General features: G+C 43.0%; 1 long non-coding RNA gene across 1 annotated transcript in view; it reads right to left on the bottom strand.

The window, feature by feature from the left end:
• The window catches only part of LOC140713037 (uncharacterized), a 98,270-nt gene extending 82,382 nt beyond the window's left edge, over positions 1 to 15,888 (bottom strand). The window contains exons 1-2 of the long non-coding RNA XR_012094919.1: positions 15,807 to 15,888; positions 15,528 to 15,640 (exon numbers count right to left, since the gene is read on the bottom strand). This is a non-coding gene — a long non-coding RNA (uncharacterized lncRNA). The remainder of the gene's footprint in view (positions 1 to 15,527; positions 15,641 to 15,806) is intronic.
• Between the last annotated feature and the right edge of the window lie 4,470 nt (positions 15,889 to 20,358).

The following is a 20,358-nucleotide window of genomic DNA, read 5'->3' as shown; positions in this document are numbered from 1 at the left end:
GTGCAATGGCGCAATCTCAGGTCACTGCTACCTCCGCTTCCCAGGTTCAAGCAATTCTCCTGCCTCAGCCTCCTGAGTAGCTGGGATTACAGGCACTCACCACAATACCTGGCTAATTTTTGTATTTTTAGTACAGACGGGGTTTCATCATATTGGCCAGGCTGGTCTCAAACTCTTGACCTCAAGTGATTCATCAATCTCAGCCACCCAAAGTGCTGGGATTACAGGCATGAGCCACCACATCTGGCCTATTCCATTACATTTTAGGTAAGTTCCTTGAAAGTGAAAAATAGGGTGCCTTGAGAGAAAATAGGTTAAATAGACTAGATCTGTTCCGAAGGTGGTAGGGTGGGGGGCTCCCTTGGGGTCCTAAATTTCAGATCTGAAGAGTGAGTATCACTTAAGTAAGTAAGGAGCTGGCTATGGGTGGGCGCTCCATTCAGGAGGAACAGCAAATGCAAGGCCCTGGGGTGAGAGGGAGTGCATGGTGCTAGCGGAACTAAGGGAGGTCCTGTGGCTGGAGCAAGAGGATGAGAGGCAGGGGTGGAAACACTCGGAACGCAAAACACATGCTGATGTAGATAACGTTTATTCTACGGGCAGTGGCAATTCACTGCAGAGTGCCCTTCAAAGATGTTTGAAAAACTCATTTTGATGGCAGTGTGTAGAACAGATCAAAGTGAGAGCCTGAGTGAGCATCTGATTGCTTAAGGGGGACAAGGCAGGTGGTGTCGCAGTCCTCCAGGGAGAGCTGATGGTAAGAAGGTGAGGATGAAGATGAATAGCTGTATTCAAAAACATTTAGGAGGTAACAGTGGACAGGATTTAGAGATGGACTGACTATGGATGGTGAGGAAGAGGAAGGAGTAAGAGGCCTCGGTGTTCTGGCCTGGGCAGTTGGGAGCACCACAGCACTGGCCACTAGATGGAGGACACGACACAGGCACAGGAATACCACGTGGGGTGAGGCAGGGACTGATCAATGTTGTTTCAACTTGCAAAGTTTGGAGTCCTGTGAAATATCCAAATGGGTATGTCAAGAAAGGTGTATGTATGTATCTGACGTTCAGAGGCCACATCTGGGTTCAAGATATAAGGTTCGAGCTCTTCACTTACACTGGCTGTGGGTCCTAAGAACTTACAAGGACAAAAGATTTCTATTGCTAAACTCATCACCGGAGGGGACAAAAAAGGTTCTCAGGGAAAAGTGCTTTTGATAAATTTTGTTTCAGATAATTGGACCACTTACACTTTCCAAAGACATTGGATGAAATAAGAAAAATGGATTCCATGTTATAAAGCTCAAAAACACCATACAAATATTATCTAATAGTACATGATGACTGCAATTTAATACAAGAAAAAATCAGCTTGCTTGGCACACGTGGACTAAGTACATAATAAACATATACTGATTCGATGATGCTGATACTGATAACCATGATGACATGGGAATGTTTTACAAAAGGGACATAAACATATGCCAACAAGATCATTTAGTTCTACGATAAGTTGCTATGTACCAAATAGCCATATTGTTAATACTGGTTTTGCCAATTATAATTCTCAAAGCTTTTCCATATACTGTATGTATATAATCTTCAAAATCGTCCTTTAAAGCAGGTGAGACAAATATTATACCCATTTTATAGATGACAAAACTAAATCTCAAAGAGCTTAAGAAACTCACCAAAAGATACTCAGTTAACAAGTGGCAGAGCCATGATTCATCCAAATCTTTGACTTCATTTTCTGTATACCAACACTGGTTAAAAGGAGCCAAGAAGAAACACAAAACAGAGCTGATGAAATCTTTGGAGGAGTTTCCTTTAAGAAATGCATCTATGGAAGATTGCCTGAGGCCGAATACAATATGAAAAATATAAAGGTTTTTGCCATCTCGGAAGGATAGCACAGTGAAGAAATGGAGAAAAGTTGAGTACTGAATTGATATCACTGTGCAGAGTTGCTGGATGAAGCCTCAACAGATTTTCAGATAAGCAAGCCATACATTTTTCTGTTGTCCCACTAGTTTGAGTAGCACTTCTATCACTTGCAATCAAAATAATACTGACTAGTAAATGCAACGACATTGGACAACTCAGTACTTTCTCAACCAAATCCACACAACCTTCCTCTATGACTATGCTCATGCTATTTCTACCAACTGGTATTCGTTTTCTCACCTGTTGAACTCCTCGCCATCCTTCAAACACCCCCTCACTTTGATCTCCAAAATGAAACCTTTACTGACTCCACCAGGACAATCACTTCTCCCTCTTTTGCTCCCCAGGCACTTTATATGCACTTGTCTTACAGAACTTCATCCTCTGGAGTAGGTATCTCTTCTTCCCCTGGTACAGTATCTTACACATGGTAGACCTTCAATACATAATCAATTTACCACACTCTATAAACTGGCATACTAACCAATTTCTCAGAAGATTGCCAATGTTGAAATGTCGAAATGTTTAAAATATGAATATTATGTGACAAAACAAAAGAATGGTCAAACCTTGGCTTTACCTCTCCGCGTTAATTAGATGAACACGCCATATCAGACATTTCCCAGGACCTCCTAGAGCTGGTCATTCTGAATATCATTTTGGGGGTAGTAGAATATAACCACCCTAAAAATATGAAATAAGAAGTTGCAAATCTTTCACATTTCATATTAAGCACATAGATTTTATTTTGCAGATATACTCTGTTAATTGTACTAATAAAAGTCATGTCCCTCCACCTCGCAAATACTATAAAAATATTATAAGCATATTTTAATAATCTCTATCTTCTACCATTTCAGTTGGTTCTCAAAACAGCTTTGAAATGTTATATTTTACTACTGTTCACAACAAATCATGTAACCTAGTTCCAAAAAACAAGGAAAGTGAAATTCAAATAAGAATATTTTTTCATTAAGATCTAGCAAAATGTTTTATATTCCTAATCTGGGTTTATTCTATGAAAGAAAAAGGAACTAATCTTTGTTTTTAATCTACACAGCATTCGAACTGGAAAGGCGAATTTCTATTTTCTAATGCTGGGTTATTAAAATGTATTTCAGATGAAAGGCATAAAATGCTTATTTCCATACAAACTACAAGACAGCAAAATGAGTAGAATCATCATGCTCATGGAAAATGCCAGCACCTCAGAGAGAGGCAGATCCAATCAGAAAAATGCTGTAGCTTTTACCTTTCAGAATAACGATTTACTAAGATTACTTTTAACCAGCTAGTGGCTTTTGGTCTGACAAAGTACAACAAATATTGGCACAGCATCTTACAGTATATACTATATGCTGATAATTATCCCCATTTGATGTTTATGGAAAATGAAGCCTAGAGGTCTTAATAACAGTGAGTACGTGATGAAGCCAGAGGCCCGGAGGCCTGTGTCTCATCCCCAGTGGCCACGTGACAGGTTATACAAGTGCCAACAAATTGCTGCTCATGAGACTTTTTTGCCCAACTCTCATTTCATACCATAGTAGCCTTCAGGCTTCCAGAAGCTGTTCACCTCCAGAGCTGCCTCTTTGGCCCAGCCTCCTCCTTGGGGGTGGACATTCCCCTCACCTTCCATGGCTGCCTTGCTCCTGCTTCCATCTCTCCACTGTTGCGTCTTCCCTTCTATGCCGGCCCCTTCAGACCTGCCTTTCCCTCCTGGAGATACAATAACTGACTCTGATTCAGTCCAGACCCTTGGAAAGGTAAAGAGGAGTTTCCCTCTTCTGAAAAGAGACCCCTGATATTGTTCCACACATGCAAATAGCAGAAATATGTCTCCAGTACACCGACTCCATGCTCTGGTTTATGTGATGGGTCATTACTCCAAGAGAGGCTATCACAGACATCCTGGAATGTCAAGGATCCCTTCACACCAGTTGTGAAAAAGTCCCTGGAAGTGGGATAAATTGAAGGCAGCGGCTTTTCCTTTTGCTCTTATTTCCTTGGGTCTCCACTCAGGGTATCTGCACTAATCTTCTGTGCATCCCAGGTGGTGGGAACTGGTGAAACCAGGTGCTGCCCTGCATATACCATGTGCCATCTGCAGTGGGTTCATGGAAGGTACCAGAACCTGAATGTACATGAAAGGCCACATTCCCCAGGGGGCCCTCCAACATATTCAGCGAGAGGGTGGCAACTTGAGGGCCCCGATAACTTTCAGGATGTGCTAGATCAAACTGCCTCAGAGTTATCTCAGGAGGGCTGCTTTTTTTTTTTTTTTTTGAGACGGAGTCCCTCTCTGTAGCCCAGGCTGGAGTGCAGTGGCGCAATCTCAGCTCACTGCAACCTCTGCCTCTCAGCTTCAAGCAATTCTCCTACCTCAGCCTCCCGAGTAGCTAGGATTACAGACATGAGTCACCACACTTGGCTAATTTTTATATTTTTAGTAGGGATGGGATTTTGCCATGTTGGCAAGGTTGGTCTTGAACTTCTGACCTCATGATCCACCCGTCTCAGTTCAGCCGCCTAAAGTGTTGGGATTACAGGCGTCAGCCACCGTACCTGGCCAAGGGCTGCTTTTAACAGAACTCTGCACATAACTGCTCTGACCGCCTCTTGGTACTCTCCGCATCAATCTCTCCTTCTGTCCTTGTAGTGGCATGTCTCCATTCATTTTTATTAGTATCGATCTGGGGGGAGCTTAAAGTGAACACTGTGTTGTCTGATTCCTTTCTCCATCCATTGGAGCTGTCGCAGGGGGCTGTGTGTTGACCCTCAGGCAGCCTCTGGATGGGGTCATCACCTCTGCAGTTGTCAACTTGACATCCTGCTATAGCACCCTTGGGCATCCCTGCAGGCTTTACTCTGAACTCCACCCTGACACCCTCCCCCAGGGGTGTGTCTCCAGGAGAGGAGACACTATCTTCCAGCACAGTGATTTCTGGCACCAGTGTGCTACCCCTTGTGGGAGATAAGGAAATTCCCGGAAACTCTGCATTTCCTGCCTACAACACCCCTTCTGAGAGTTCCCTTCCCTCTCCCAGGTTCATCTAAAAGTTCCTCCTCTGAGCTGTCTGTCAGTGGATTCCAGAAGTAACCATTTCTTGGTGGGCTCTGCCCAGTCTCCTCTAAAACCTTACTATCTACATAAGTATATCTGAGTTGTGGCTGAACCCCAACCTCTCAGGAAACGTTTCATCCTCACTGGGTTCTGAATATGTCTATTTCCTGCTCTGTCATATTTTTGCTGAGCAGAATCTTCCTGCTTAAGACTTTTAGCAGGGGGCATGGCAGCTCCTCCCTCCCTCTCATTCCTAACTGTAGTTTCTTGCCACCCACAAGACTGATAGCCAGGAAAATCCTTCAGGAAGGAATTTGAAAATTCCAGAGACAAGGCGATTTCTGACAAGTTATTCTGGAAGCTTAAAGGGAAACTATGAATATGCTTTTGGGTACTGGACTGGTCTCTGAGCAGAGGGGTAGAATCAGATGATCTCAGATAACCCTTTTTCTTATTTCCTAGAGCATTCGAACTTTGGCAAAAGTTAGACCAAGGGAGTCCTACAGAAGTTTTGGGACTTTTCAACTTGTGCTCTTCAGGAGAGCTGGACAAGAACTTCTGGGCCCAATTTATAACATGACTCAGCTTCTGTGTCCCAGGAACCAAGGCATCAGCCACCATATGGAGATGCCATTCAGTCGGGCAGCAATTCCTCTTGGGCCCCCACTGGGCTCTCTGGTCCCAGTATTGCTCTGCTTCTCCGGGAGTCACTTCGGACACTTCAAGGAGCAGAGGTTTCTTTCCATTTGCTAAATAATGAGGTAATACCTGAGGCTCCTCAGCCTGAAGGTCTGATGTTCTGTGGGGTTCACTTGGGTGTCTTGGGAAGCCATCAACACTGATTGGCTGCCATTTCTGGAAGAATCACCCTTGAGGATCCCAATGCTTTCATAGTAAATTACACACTTGGCTCGCAAGAGCTTTAGGCCATGGGATTGAGGCATGTCTGCTTCATTCCGTGGAGAATGTCCAGTCTGTATGGGAGATAATGGATTCATCTGCAAATTTTTTAAAAAGAGACGTTTTTTAAAAACATGCGGTTTCAGGAAGAAGCAACAGCATGTGTGAAGGCTTCCAGATGAGCGAATCTGGCCAGAAGAAACTGGCCCAGGCCAAGGGCTGCAGACCCCCGGGGGTGGAGCGAGTCACAGTTGCTGCAAGTCATTGGAGAATCCTTATGTGAGCTAAAAAAAATGCCTGAATAATAAACAAATAACACTGCAATTCATGAAATACATATTCGCATGCAAATGACATCTGAACTCAGAGAAGCCTTTTGACATTGTGTATTTTCTTAATCCTTATACTAAAAGTATAATGACAAAAAGTATGATGACTGTCATGTCACTTTTGGAGAAAAAATTTCAGGATGAAACCATGACCTTATATTTAAAAAGTCATGGTCCATGTTGGCCTGGACTTACTTAGCCTGTACTCTCCCCCTTCCCTGACCCCTGTTTAGTGTTCTCAGGCTGCATTTGTCTCTATGCCCAATAGGAAATCAATCTCATAAATAAATGCATGTTTAGGTGTTGCTAAATGACAAGAAGTTATAATCTTATACACATAATGCTGATACCAAATAACACTAAACAGACACTTTCTCTGAAACATGTATTTAAGAACTTTGACAAATAATTTCTGAAGACATCATGTCTGTTCTGGAAGTAACAGATATTTGCATCATGGAATTTTCCAGGAGAAAAAGGAGCCATCTATCTTAGAAGGCAAAGGAGTGATTATAAATGACAAAGAAATCCTTTTTAGCCCAGTGGCTTTCGCAACGCATCCTGCAGAGCTCCACATTTGCAAGGAAAATCAGAGACCATGACAGAAGGGGCTTGGAAGGGGCCAAGGGAACTGCAGGATTTGAAACCCCTCATGCACTTCAACTAGAGCAATTCTAGTACATTTTAAATGGCAAGACTTCCTTTAAGGAGAAGGATTCAACTGCCATGAAAAAGCATTTGAAATCTTCTATACAATATTCTTACTTTGCAGAGGAGGGGACTGAGGCTTAGAATGATGAAGTGACTTCTTCAAGGTCAACCTGGTTGAGAACAGCAAGGTCATGCATGATAAGAGCCCAGTCTACATTGCACCACAGTAGTAGGACATCCTCAGACTGGCAGCACACCTGCAATCCCTCGTGTAGTATCATCTACCATATCTGACCATTCCAGCTCACCATGAATGACACCGTCTACCAACGATACCACTTAGTGTCTGTACATTGCTTAGAAACTATCATGTATTGCTTCTTTATTCATGCTTATTATATTGGTCATTAGAATTTTCATTTTCATTTCTTGAGTTAGCTAATGTTTTACAAAAATATTTATTTTGAAACATTTTGAAACCTTATTTATAGTATAAATAGGGTAACTAACCATCCCTGTTTGCCTGGAACTGAGGGATTTCCCTGATACATGGCCATCAGTGCTGAAACTGAGACTATCCTAGACAGACAAGGCTGGTCAGTCACCCCAAGTAAAAAGTCATTTTATCCCCTTGAGAGTAAGTTGCCAACCTAATAGTCCATCATCCCTGAAAAATTTAGTGTAGATTTTCTACAAACAAGGACTTTATCTTTCATACTCTACAATGTAGCCAGCAAAACCAGGAAAGTAACATTGATACATTATGACCATCTTATCCTCATACTCCATTCAATATTCACCAGTTGTTCCAGTAATGTCCTTTCTAGCAAAGGATTCAGTTCCAATTCACACATTGCATTTAGTTGCCATGCCTCTTTAGTCTCCTTCAATCTGGACAGATCCTCAGTCTTTCCTTGACTTAATGATGTATCTAATTTCTAAGGTAGCCACATCTAGTCTCTCTGATTTAGGGCACATATAGCAGGTTATGGGGTTTTTTTCTTTTATATTTTTAGAGCACCAATAACACTTTTAACCACATAGAATGTGCTTCATAAATAACTGATCAACAAACATGAAGTCAGCCCGACTCCATAACTGAAGGTAGCCATGATTCCGCTGGGATATTGAACTGGTTGTTCTCAGCAACAACGTGAACTCCCAAAGGGTCTGGTTTTCACACTCTAGCAAAGCCAAAGAATGAGAAGCCTCTTTATTCTTCAGCTCTTCTTTGAAGTCAAGAACATTTCATCTAGGCTGGCCCCAATCAATAATCTCAGTAGACTGGACTAAATAACACTAAACAGATGAGCGAATTCAAGGAGCGAGATACTGGGACTGTGGAAATTAGTCTGAAGACCATTAATGGTCTCAACTTTTTCCCCTTTTCTCATTACATTGCACATTGCCTTGCACTAACCTTATTTTTTATCATGATACAGATAAGGGTGTCATTAAGGCCACAGTGGAGTAAAGATGATTTAGCTATTGTCTAGGCCACTTGTGCCTGTCACTTATTAGAGATGGACACTCAGATCCAGAGAGTAGGACCATAGCTATGCCCACAAGAAGTATGTGGCCAACTTATAAAGGAACCCGTGGCTTTTGGAAGCCTGGCGCTCTTTCCACAGCTTTCTCACTGTAAACAATAACAGCATGAAGACCCATTGTCAGGAAATTGTACTAATGTATAGTTAGTATCACTGTATATTTAGGACCTCAGAAACCCAAAAACTAGTACTTAAATTGAAAAAAAAAAAAACCTTAGTGTGTGGGTATATGCATGTGTGTGTGTGTACATATATTTATATGTACATATATATGTATATAAAATCAGGGTCCAGTGAGATATATGAAAAATGTGTAATAATAATAACAACAATAATAACAGTAGCTGTTAACACATAGCACTTAATGCTCTGAAAACAGAAGCACAGATAGGTTAAGTAACTTGCCCAAGGTCACATAGCTGTAGATGGAAAAGCCAGAATTTCAGCCCAAGCCTACTGGTTTCAGAGGTCTTGCTTTTCTTAACTCTTGGATATATTACCTCTCACTTTTAATTATTTAGCTGGCTCTGCATTGTCATAAGCAATGTATAGCTCAAGTTGTGTTTTTAGAACCCAAATTGATAAGCCATCAATTCAAACACAAATAAACTGGTCTGCCCATGGAAAAGAAAATATCGGAAGCCATACAGAAAAAAAAAAAAGTTTTACAATTATGGTTTGCAATTACTTAAGAGCATGGTATACAACTGACAGTGTCGGTGTATACAGATAAACAGATAGTAGCTTAATAAGCCTTTATTTCATTCCTTCTTGAATGACAGAATTTCTCTTTGGACCTCTGTGCTTCACTGTGTCCACAGCTGTTCCTTGCAAGACACTGAAAACTTTCAAGAAATAAACTTTGCCTCCCAGCTCCTCCACAGGGTGCAGTCACATGTACACAGGGTACATGCCACCTACAGGCATGAAAAAGATGCTTGCTTTCTCCAGAATGGCCAATGGGACTGCTTAGCGGGCTGTAATCCCCAAAGATTGTAGCAGGCAGAGTAGAAGTCAAGGGAGAGGCAAAGGGAATGGTTCACGCAAAACTGCTGACATTGAGAGAGAGAGTGGGGAGAAAAGCAGCAAGTGAATTTAAGGAAAGAAAACAGAAGTGTAACCACATTAAATTACGGGCAGGGAAACAAGGAGAATGATACATCAGTTACAAACTGGAAACAGAGGTTATCTTTTATCAAAAGCCAAACTACCTGCACAGCGGTAAATTATTAGAACACAAAATAGTTTCTTCTTTTAGTACAACAAACTGGGAAACAATGCACAATGCAGACATTAAAAAAAAAAAAAAAAGCTAGGCACAGTGGTTCACATCTGTAATCTTAGCACTTTTAGAGGCCAAAGCAGGTAGATCACTTGAGGTCAGGAATTCAATACCAGCCTGGCCAACATGGTGAAACCCCATCTCTACTAAAAATACAAAAACTAGCCAGGCATGGTGGTGCATGCCTGTAGTCCCAGCTACTTGGGAGGCTGAAGCTGGAGAATCACTTGAACCCTAGAGGCAGAGGTTGCAGTGAGCCGAGATTGCACCACTGCACTCCAGCCTGGGCAACAGAGCGAGACCTCATCTGAAAAAAAAAAAGATAAAAATAAAAAAATAAAATGAAATAACACTACATATTCCAAAACAAGACCTTCCCTCCTCAAATCTAACAGATACCATTGTTCTATTTCTGGTGCTTATATAATATCTGTCTCATTTAAAATAACAAAACAAAACAACCTGCAATTCCATCTCAGGCAAGTCTATAATGGAAGTAGCTGATGGATAAAACTCTCCTCATTTTCTCCGCCCCTACTTTAAGGCCAAAGCTTCGGGATTCTCTAAGCCAGGACCCAGGTGAGAGAACAGTCTCCTCTAAATGAAGAACTCTCTTCTCCAGCCTCAGTACTTTGTTGTTTTACATATATTTTATCTCTCCTCTCATACCCAGTATATGATGGAACCTCAACACACTCTTGTTGACTAGCTAAAGAATCAATCTAATTTGATCTAAAGAATCAAATTTTCATTTTTAACTTTTCACTCAGGAAAAAAAAAATTCTACCTTCCCCTTGGCCACTACTTCATCATTCTGGAAGCTCTAGCAGGTAGTACAGCACATTAAAAATATATGGATTCTGCCAGGCACAGTGGCATGTGCCTATAATCCCAGCTATTTGAGAGGCTAAGGTGGGAGGATCACTTGATCCCAGGAGTTCAAGACTGTAGTAAGCCATGACTGCACCTGAAAAGCCTCTGCACTACAGTCTGAGCAACACAGTGATACCTCATCTTTAAATATTAATTAATTAAGTTAGGCACAGTGGTTCACACCTGCAACCCAACACTTTGGGAGGCCAAGGCGGGTTGATCACCTGAGTTTGAGACCAGCCTGGCCAACATGGTGAAACCCCATCTCTACTAAAAATACAAAAATTAGCCAGGCATGGTGGTGTGCATCTGTAATCTCAGCTACTCAAGAGGCTGAGGCACAAGAATCTCTTAAAACCCTGGAGGTGGAGGTTGCAGTGAGCCAAGATCACGCCACTGCGTGCCAGCCTGGGCAACAGAGCAAGACTCTGTCTCAAAAAATAAATAAATAAATAAATAAATAAATAAATATTAACTTTTTAAAAAATTTAAAGAACACGTGTGGATTCTAGAGTCAGGCAAATAGTCCTGGGTTTAAATCCCAGGTCTACCATGAGCTATCAATATCCCTTTAGGTAAATGACTCAACCTCAGTTATACGGTTTGGCTGGGTACCCACCCAAATCTCATCTTGAATTGTAGCTCCAATAATCCCTATGTGTCATTGGAGGGACGCTGTGGGAGGTAATTGAATCATGGTGGTGGGTTTTCCCATGCTGTTCTCCTGATAGTGAATAAGTCTCAAAGATCTGATGGTTTTACAAAGGGCAGTTCCCCCGCACACACTCTCTTGCCTGCTGCCGTGTAAGACATAGCTTTGCTCCTCCTTCACCTTCCACCAAGATTGTGAGGCCTCCCTAGCCATATGGAACTGATACAGACAGTAGACAGGGAAACACTGAGTAGAAGAGGGCGGTTCCCTGGCAAAGTTCCCACTCTCAAGCCTAAAGACCCATAGCCCTAAACGAGGATAAGCGTTTCTGTTTTTGCACTCAAAAAGTTACTTTTTGGACCACCATGCTCCCTATCCTGTAACTATGTAAACCCTGAACCCCAGGATCCAGAGCAGACAAGCAGACAAAGAGATGAGACAAGCAGACAGACAGCAAACGATGTGGCAAAGAAAAAGAGAAAAGGAGGAATGTCTGAACACCAAGAGGAGTTGGGCTGGGGGTGGTTGGAGAGGAGTTAGGCCACTGGACAGCCCAACTCCAGGGGAAGATCATCTTCCCATTCCATCCCCTCCTTCCAGCTCCCAATCCATCCCACTGAAAGCCACCTCCACCACTCAATAAAACTTCACATTCATCCTTCAAGCCCATGTGTGACCCGATTCTTCTGGGATGCTGGGCAAGAGCTCAGGATATAGAAAGCTGTCACACTGCACCTGTACCCTTGCAAAAAGGCAGAGAGTTCATTGAGCTGGTTAACATTCAAGCCATCTGTGGATGACAAGGCTAAGAGAGCTTCGTAATACTGCGGCCACAGGCACCCACCCCTAAACACTAGATACTACCGCAGGGCTGGAGCCTATAGTGCTCCCCCGACTCCTGCCTGTCTGCATGCTCCCCCTTCTGTCAGGAGCAAGCCACACTCCTGTCACACATCCTGCTAAGGGGATCAGGGAACTCTCCCATTTCAAAACTGTTAAACCTCTTTTTCTTTGTGAATTACCCAGTCTCAGGTATGTCTTTATTAACAGTGTGAAAACAGACTAATACAGTAAATTGGTACTGCAGAGTGGGGTGCTGCTGTAAAGATACCTGAAAATGTGGAAGCCAATTTGGAAGTGGGTAACAGGCAGAGCTAGGAACCATTTGAAGAGTTCAGAAGAAGACAGGAAAATACGGGAAAGTTTGGAACTTCCTAGAGACTTGGAGGGCTCAGAAGACAGGAAGATGTGGGAAAGTTTGGAACTTCCTAGAGACTTAATGAATGGCTTTGACCAAAATGCCAATAGTGATACAGACAATAAAGTCCAGGCTAACGTGGTCTCAGATGGAGATAAGGAACTTGTTGGGAACTGGAGTACAGGTCACTCCTGCTATGCAAAGAGATTGGCAGCATTTTGCCCCTGCCCCAGGGATCTGTGGAACTTTGAACTTGAGAGAGATGATTTGGGGTATCTGGTGGAAGAATATTCTAAGCAGCAAAGTGTTCCAGAGGAAGCAGAGCATAACAGTTCAGAAAATTTGCAGCCTGGCAATGTGACGGAAAAGAAAACCCCATTTTCTGGAGGGAAATTAAAGCTGGCTGTAGAAATTTGTATAAGTAACAAGGAGCCAAATGTTAATCACCAAGACAATGGGGAAAATGTCTCCAGGGCATGTCACAGAGCTTTGTGGAAGTCCCTCCCATTACAGGCCCAGAGACCTAGGAGGAAAAAATGGTTTCCTGAGCCAGGTCCCAGGCCCCTTTGCTATGTATAGCCCAGCGACTTGGTGCCCTGTGTCCCAGCTGCTCCAGCCATAGCTAAAAGGGACCAAGGTACAGCTTAGGCTGTGGCTTCAAAGGATGCAGGCCCCAATCCTTGGCAGCTTCCATGTGGTGTTGAGCCTGCAGGTACACAAAAGCCAAGAATGAGGTTTGGGAACCACTGCCTATATTTCAGAGGATGTATGGAAACACCTGAATGTCCAGGAAGAAGTTTGCTGGAGGGGCAGGGCCTTCATGGAGAACCTCTGCCAGGGCAATGTGAAAGGGAAATGTGGGTTGAAGCCATTGAAGCCCCCACACAGAGTCCCCACTGGGGCACTGCCCAGTGGAGCTATGAGAAGAGGGTCTGTAAAATCACAAGCAAGTTAGTTAATTTCTAGATACAATGGGGGTAAAGGCATTAGATAAATATACCCTTTCCAAATGGGAGAAATTGGCCAAAACAAAGGGGCTATAGGCCCCATGTAAGTCTGAAATCCAACAGGGCAGTCATTCTCCAGACCACAGAATGGTAGATCTATTAACAGCTTACACCATGCACCAAATGCTGCAGACACTCAACACCAGCTGTGAAAGCAGCTGGGAGGGGGTCTGTACCCTGCAAAGCCACACAAGCAGAGCTGTCCAAGGTTGTGGGAGCCCACCTCTTGCATCAGCATGACCTGGATGTGAGGCATAAAGTCAAAGGAGATCATTTTGGAACTTTAAGGTTTAATGACTGCCCTATTGGATTTCAGACTTACATGGGGCCTATAAGTCCCTTTGTTTTGGCCAGTTTCTCCCATTTGGAAAGGGTGTATTTATCCAGTGCCTTTACCCCCATTGTATCTAGAAATTAAATAACTTGCTTGTGATTTTACAGGCTCATTGGTGGAAGGGATTTGCCTTGTCTCAGATGAGACTGTGGACTTTTGAGTTAATGCTGAAATGAATTAAGACTTTGCGGGACTGTTGGGAAGGCATGATTGGTTTCAGAACGTGAGGACATGAAATTTGGGAGAAGCCAGAGGCAGAATGATATGGTTTGGCTTTGTCCCCACCCAAAAATCATATTGAATTATAGCTCCCATAATCCCCACATGTCATGGGAGGGACCCAGTGGGAGGTAACTGAATCATGGGGGCAGTTTCCCCCATACTGTTCTCGTGGTAGTGAATAAGTCTCTCAAGATCTGATGGTTTTATAAAGGCCAGTTCCCTTGCACACACTAAATTGTCTGCTGCCATATAAGACATGTCTTTGCTCCTCCTTCACCTTCTGCCATGATTGTGAGGCCTCCCCAGCCATGTGGTACTGTGAGTCCACTAAACCTCTTTTTCTTTATAAATTACCCAGTCTCAGGTATGTCTTTATCGGCAGCATGAGAACGGACTAATACATTCAGTTTCCTCATTCATAAAAACAGAGTGGGGGGGTGATGAAGTGGGTCTTAAACTTTTCCTATCTCATGGTACAGGAATAAAGGGGGATAAAATATCTTAGGTGCCTGGTCCATAAAAGGTAATTATAAATGTCACTTATGTTTCCTTCTCCTAATTTATCCAATAAATGCAAAAACTCTGAGGCACTCACTCTCTTTGCTCTTTATCCACTCATCAAACTTTCCTTGGAGCCTAATTGCATGCCAGATACGTAACTTCATAAAACACATGTGGTTGTCTCTGGTCCCGTGGAACTACAGTCACAGGGGAGGGGTCAGAAATGAAACAGCTCACCGATAAATGAGTGAATGAATTTGGCTAGATTAATAGGAGTAGGCAAAAGGTAGCATGAATAAACACTCCATTAGGAAAAAAGATAATTAAGCTAAATTCAAAGTACTGAGTGTGAGCGTGGAAGCCAGATCCTGGGAGTTTCTGAAATTCTCTGTACCTCCCTTTCCTCTTCTATGAAATGGAGATAGTAATAGATGGTAACTCTTTGGGTTAGTGTGAAAAGTAAAGCAACACCCCCCTCCCTCATCCTCACTAACCCAGCATATCAACCAGTTTCCTGAGACGTCCAGATTTCTATTTGGCCTCCAGCCAGCTTGAACAGCCAAACTGCCCCTAAGAAAGCACCCTGAATGTGAGGTCATCCAGGATCCTAGGAATCCATTATACCCACTCCAAAACTAAAAGCCCACAGACCGCAGGGGTAGGACCTGACTAGCTGAAACATGCTGACCAAGCTACCTGAAGCACCTTTGAGGTATGCCCAGGCCTCAGGGTTGTCAAGTAGAAAAACCAGCACCTCCAGCCAGGTGTGTCTCTCTCATAAAGAAAGTTGATTGGAACAGTTTTTTCTGCTTCTGTGTGGCAAGCTCACCCCCAGATGCTTCTGAGAGCACAGCCCTTGCATTCCCACTAGGCCACCTGAGAACCTGGCCTCCCACATCTGGATTCGGCCGAAGCAGCAGTCCTTGGAGAGAAAGGTGAGACTGGACAGTCAAGAAAGGGACAGAAAGTCCACGGCCTGGGAACTACCCCAGCGTGGACAGTTACAGAAGTCACATACCTGTGTGTTCTCACTCCTCACGGGAGGACCGTGCAAAGGCAAACTGCTAGGCAGGTAGACCTCACAGATTCTCTCAGCCGGGCAGTCGGTGAGTCTGTCCAAAGTATTTGAATCTGAAGAGAAAATGTTAAGAAACAAATCCTAGAAAAATATGTCACATATATTCTCCCCACCGAACCAAACAAAAACAACAAAGAAACACTTAAAGTTTATTTTTAAAAATAGGCGCAAGAAGTACTCAAAGTAATAAATAAGAAGAAGAAGAAGAAGAAACGTTACTTCTTAGCCTCACTGTCCTGGACGAGAATCCCCTTCCCACTTGCATGTCGGGCGCTGAGTGCCTGAAGAGAGGTAGGTCCCCGCCCCTTGCCCCGCCCTAAGGCTGCGGAACGCGGCGCCATCGGGTCGCCATGGAAACCGCGGCTGGTGGGCGGATCCCGGGGAGGTTGGCTGGGTCTGGCTACCCTTGCGACGCCGGAGATGCAGTTGGAGGCTGCGCGAACGCAGAGGGAAGAGAGCAAGTCCTGGGTTCCCTTGACTTGCAAGGGCTTGGCCCCTGACCCGGGTCTGGGAAAGTGAAACAGAAAGTCGCCTCCCAGCGCAGAATATTCAAATTTGCGAGATGATCAGAATCACGCTGATTTAAACCCAAACCCTCCCTAGTTTCCCATTCCTGCCCTGCTAAATCAAAATCTCCCAGCCAGGACCCGGAATCTGGATTTAACCAGGGGAGGCTGGACGTTGGTAGATAAGACGTTCGCCTATTCTTATTTCTCAACGCCATACCACCACTCCGTAATGGTAAAAGAATCTGCACCCCAATATCCTCCCCAGCGGCTCTGAAATGGAGTCCCTGAAGCTGGAAATGCGGAGCCCATTCATCTCCTTGCAATACTTCAAGGTGTGAGCTGACTGGAAGCGTCGCTGCTTCTTGTGGGTTTCCCACTGGAGGGCAGCCTCGTCCTTTGCTCCTCTTCCTTCCGCAAAGCAGTAGCCCACATTGTGGTTTCTAGCGAATTCCGGCTGCAGCCTGGTTAATAATATAAGCACTTCTAGAAAGCGGGCTTGGATGCAGAGCAGAGCCTAGGCTGTACGTGGAAGAAGCTCTCAGCCCCAATTCCTGGTTTACAGTTAGGGTTCAGAACAAAGAATCCGCGCGTGTAAAGCAATAATGTTCCCCTTGAGGATAATACACGTGAACTGAAGGGCACGTTTCTCAGCCCCCTGAGATTTATCTTTTACTGGGCAATCAGGTGGGACTTCAGGATTGATGCATCAAGCTCTAGCCTTGGCTGCACCCTGGATAACTATGAGCCTCACCTGACCACCATCAGAAGGCAGCGTGATGGTGAGACAGGACTCGCTTCTGCACTAATGGGGATCGCCATAGTTTCAATGGCTGTAAAATTAGGACCTGTCATATCTACATAGCCTCTCTCAGAGGTTTACGGGACGCTCAGCTCAATAGAGTGGGATAATCTATGGGTCTCTAATACCTTATGCATTTACTATGCCTTATTTTGATAACCTGTTTATAGGTCTGACTTCTATTATTTCATATATAGGCATTGTCAACGTAAAATCTTGAGATCTTAAATTTGGAGAGGAGACTTTATTTCTTACAAGAAGTTGCAGCTTGCAGTGTGGCCATCCTGATAGGGGGAAGCTAGCCTCTGGCAGAGAATAATAGCAGGCACTTCAGAGGAAAAAAGGGAGAGGCTGAGATTTGTGCCCAAGGAAATCAGGTATACATACATATTCAGTGGGTTATAGGAGAATCTTACGAATATTTGTGAGTCAACACATATAAACAGAATGAACATGTATGTAACATAAAACCCATGTTCACTTTGGGGTGGAGACAACATTAAGATACAGTAAAATTTAGGCCACACACATCAAAAGGTGAAGCAGGGACATGAAAGTAATCAATGCTCACCCTCTATAAATCAGCCAGAACCGGTCTGTGGTCTCTTAGAAGAAAGTTACTGAAATCAGTCTCTTGTCCAGTCAAGAGCTGTAGTTACGCCTTGTGGAGCAGGAGGTCAGTTAGTCAGTGTCTGGTGGTTGGTGAGCTGCAATTGTTTCAATATTGCTTATCTGGAGACCAGTGCTTGTTTTGCTGGTAGAGAAAAAGAAAAACTTTGAGGCAGTTGGAACATAGTTTATTCTTTAACTGTAGGGGCTGTAGGACTTAACCCTTGCCTACCACCGCCTTCGGTCTTGTTTATAATTTGGTATCTTATTACCACACAAAGTCCATTCTGTCAGCTTATGATCTCTATTTTAGCAGCATATAGTAAGAGCAGCTTTTTCTGTATTCAAATAGAATGCACTTCCTCCAATTCAAACTTCCGAATCATGAATTATTGCTGAAAGGAGGGAAGGGGCTGAGAAGGTTAGGACCAAGTGAGCAGACCACAGTATATCCTTTGGGATAATAAATGTTGTTTTACATAAGAAAGAGACCCACGGTCAAATAAGTGTGTAAAATACTTGATTAAATATATTTCTTTACTGCAGGACATTTTTCAGAAATTTTAGAAAGCACATATATATTGTGACTCTTCAAGTTAAAGCTACACTTACAGCATTTCTCACATTTATTTCCCATGAAACCTTTTTTTCCCACAGTGACTTGCAGAGCAGCTATTCCACAGAACATACTTTGGAAAACACTAAACTGGAATACCAATGACCTCCCCAAGAAGTCGCCATAAGTTAGAATGGTAGACAGCTGTCGGACACATCTGGTTTTACAATGTGGCAGAATATTTTGGGCTGTCTTCCTCAGGAGGGGGATGGGAGTGTCCTTTTGAAACAGAGTAAAGAATTAATTTGACAAGGAGGACACACTTAAATTATGTTTCAGATGCTCGACATTATTTAATTCTCAAAATTGTTCTCTCAAATAGATACCGGTTATCCCCACTTTATAAGCAACAAAACTGACATTCACGAATTAGTCAAATGCCACCTCCGAGCTCGCATAGCCAGGAAGTGATAGCACTGATATTTGAAGCCAAATCTTCTTTAGTATAGTACAGTGAAGAACCCAAGCCCAGTAGCAGGGCAGCCAGCAGGGGCTCTGGAAGAACTGATTTTGTTTTCATGGTCACTAGAGTAGTTAATAATGAAGAGTGAGAGTAGTGGGTAGTCTGCTCTCAAATAGTGAGCAGAAGAAAGTCCCCAGTATCATCTTTTGATGATGGGCAGAGGATAATCCTTCTTGGAAAGATATACGGTCAGGAAAAATTGGGAAATTCGTTTTGCTAGAAGCTCAGTTGCAAATACAGAATATCTCAAAGATGTTGTGGGTTCAGGTTCCAGACCACTGCAATAAAGTGACTGTCACAATAAAGCAAGTCACACAAATGTTATGTTTTCCCAGTGTATATAAAAGTTACATTTACATTATACTGTAGTTTTTTTAAGTTTGCGGTAGCATCATGTCTAAAAAAAAGTACATACTTTAATTTAAAAGTAATGTCCTGCTAAAAAATGCTAATGATCATCTGAGCCTTCAGTGAGTCATAATCTTTTTGCTGGTGAGGGGTCTTGCCTCAATATTGATGGCTGCTGACTGATTATCAGAGTGGTGGTTGCTAGAAGTTGGAGCAGCTGTGGCAATTTCTTAACTAAGACAACAATGAAGTTTGTTTCATCTATTGAATCTTCCTTTCATGAAAGATTTCTGTGTTTGATAGCATTTTGCCCACAGTATAACTTCTTCAAAGTTGGAGTCGATCCTCCCAAATCGTGCCACTGCTGTATCAATTAGGTTTGTTGTCATTTCAACAATGTTCACAGCACCCTCACCAGGATTCCATCTCAACAAACCGTTTCCTTTGCTGATACAGAAGAAGCAACTCCTCATCTGTTCAAGTTTTATCATGAGATAGCCGCAGTGCAGTCGCATCTTCAGGCTCCACTTGTCATTCTAGTTTCCTCACTATTTCTAACACATCTGCAGTGCTTGTCCCCACTGAAGTCTTGAACCCGAAGTCATTCAGTATGGTTGGAATCCACTTCTTCCAAATTTATGTTAATGTTGACAGTTTGATCTCCTCTCATGAATCACAAATGTTCATTTTTATTGTTACTATTTTATTTTGTTTGAGATTCAGGAGTACATGTGTAGGTTTGTTACATGGATGGATTTTGCATAATGGTGAAATTTGGGCTTCTAGTGAACAAATCACCCGAATATTGAACATTCTACCCAATAGGTATAACCCATGAAATCAACCCTCACCAACCCCTGGTCCACCCTCCCCAATTTTAGAATCCCTAGTGTTTGCTGTTTCCAACTTTATGTCCATATGTACCCATTGTTTAGCTCCCACTTGTAAGTGAGAAGACACAGTATTTGATTTTCTGTTTCTGAGTTATTTCACCTAGGATAATGGCCTCCAGCTCCATCCATATTGCTGCAAAGGGCATAAGTTCATTCTTTTAAAAAGCTACATAAATACATATATACATTTGTATATACCACATTTTCTTTATCCAATCAAACATTGATGGACACTTAGGTTGATTCCATGACTTTGCTGTTGATGAACATACATGTTCTCAATGGCATCTGGAATGGTAAATCCTTTCCAGAAGGTTTCCATTTATCCAGATCCATCAGCAGAATCACTATCCATGGCAACTAGACCCTTCCAAAGTTTGTTTATTAAACAGTAAGACTTGGAAGTCAAAATTACTCATTAATCAATGGGCTGCAGAATGGATGTGATGTTAGCAGGCAAGAAAACAACATTGATCTCCTTGTACATCTGCCTCAGAGCTCTTGGGTAACCAAGTGCATTGTCAATCAACAGTA

Source organism: Chlorocebus sabaeus, chromosome 12 (assembly GCF_047675955.1).
Source record: "Chlorocebus sabaeus isolate Y175 chromosome 12, mChlSab1.0.hap1, whole genome shotgun sequence".
Lineage (NCBI taxonomy): Eukaryota > Metazoa > Chordata > Mammalia > Primates > Cercopithecidae > Chlorocebus > Chlorocebus sabaeus.
This window is presented reverse-complemented; position numbering and strand designations above follow the sequence as displayed.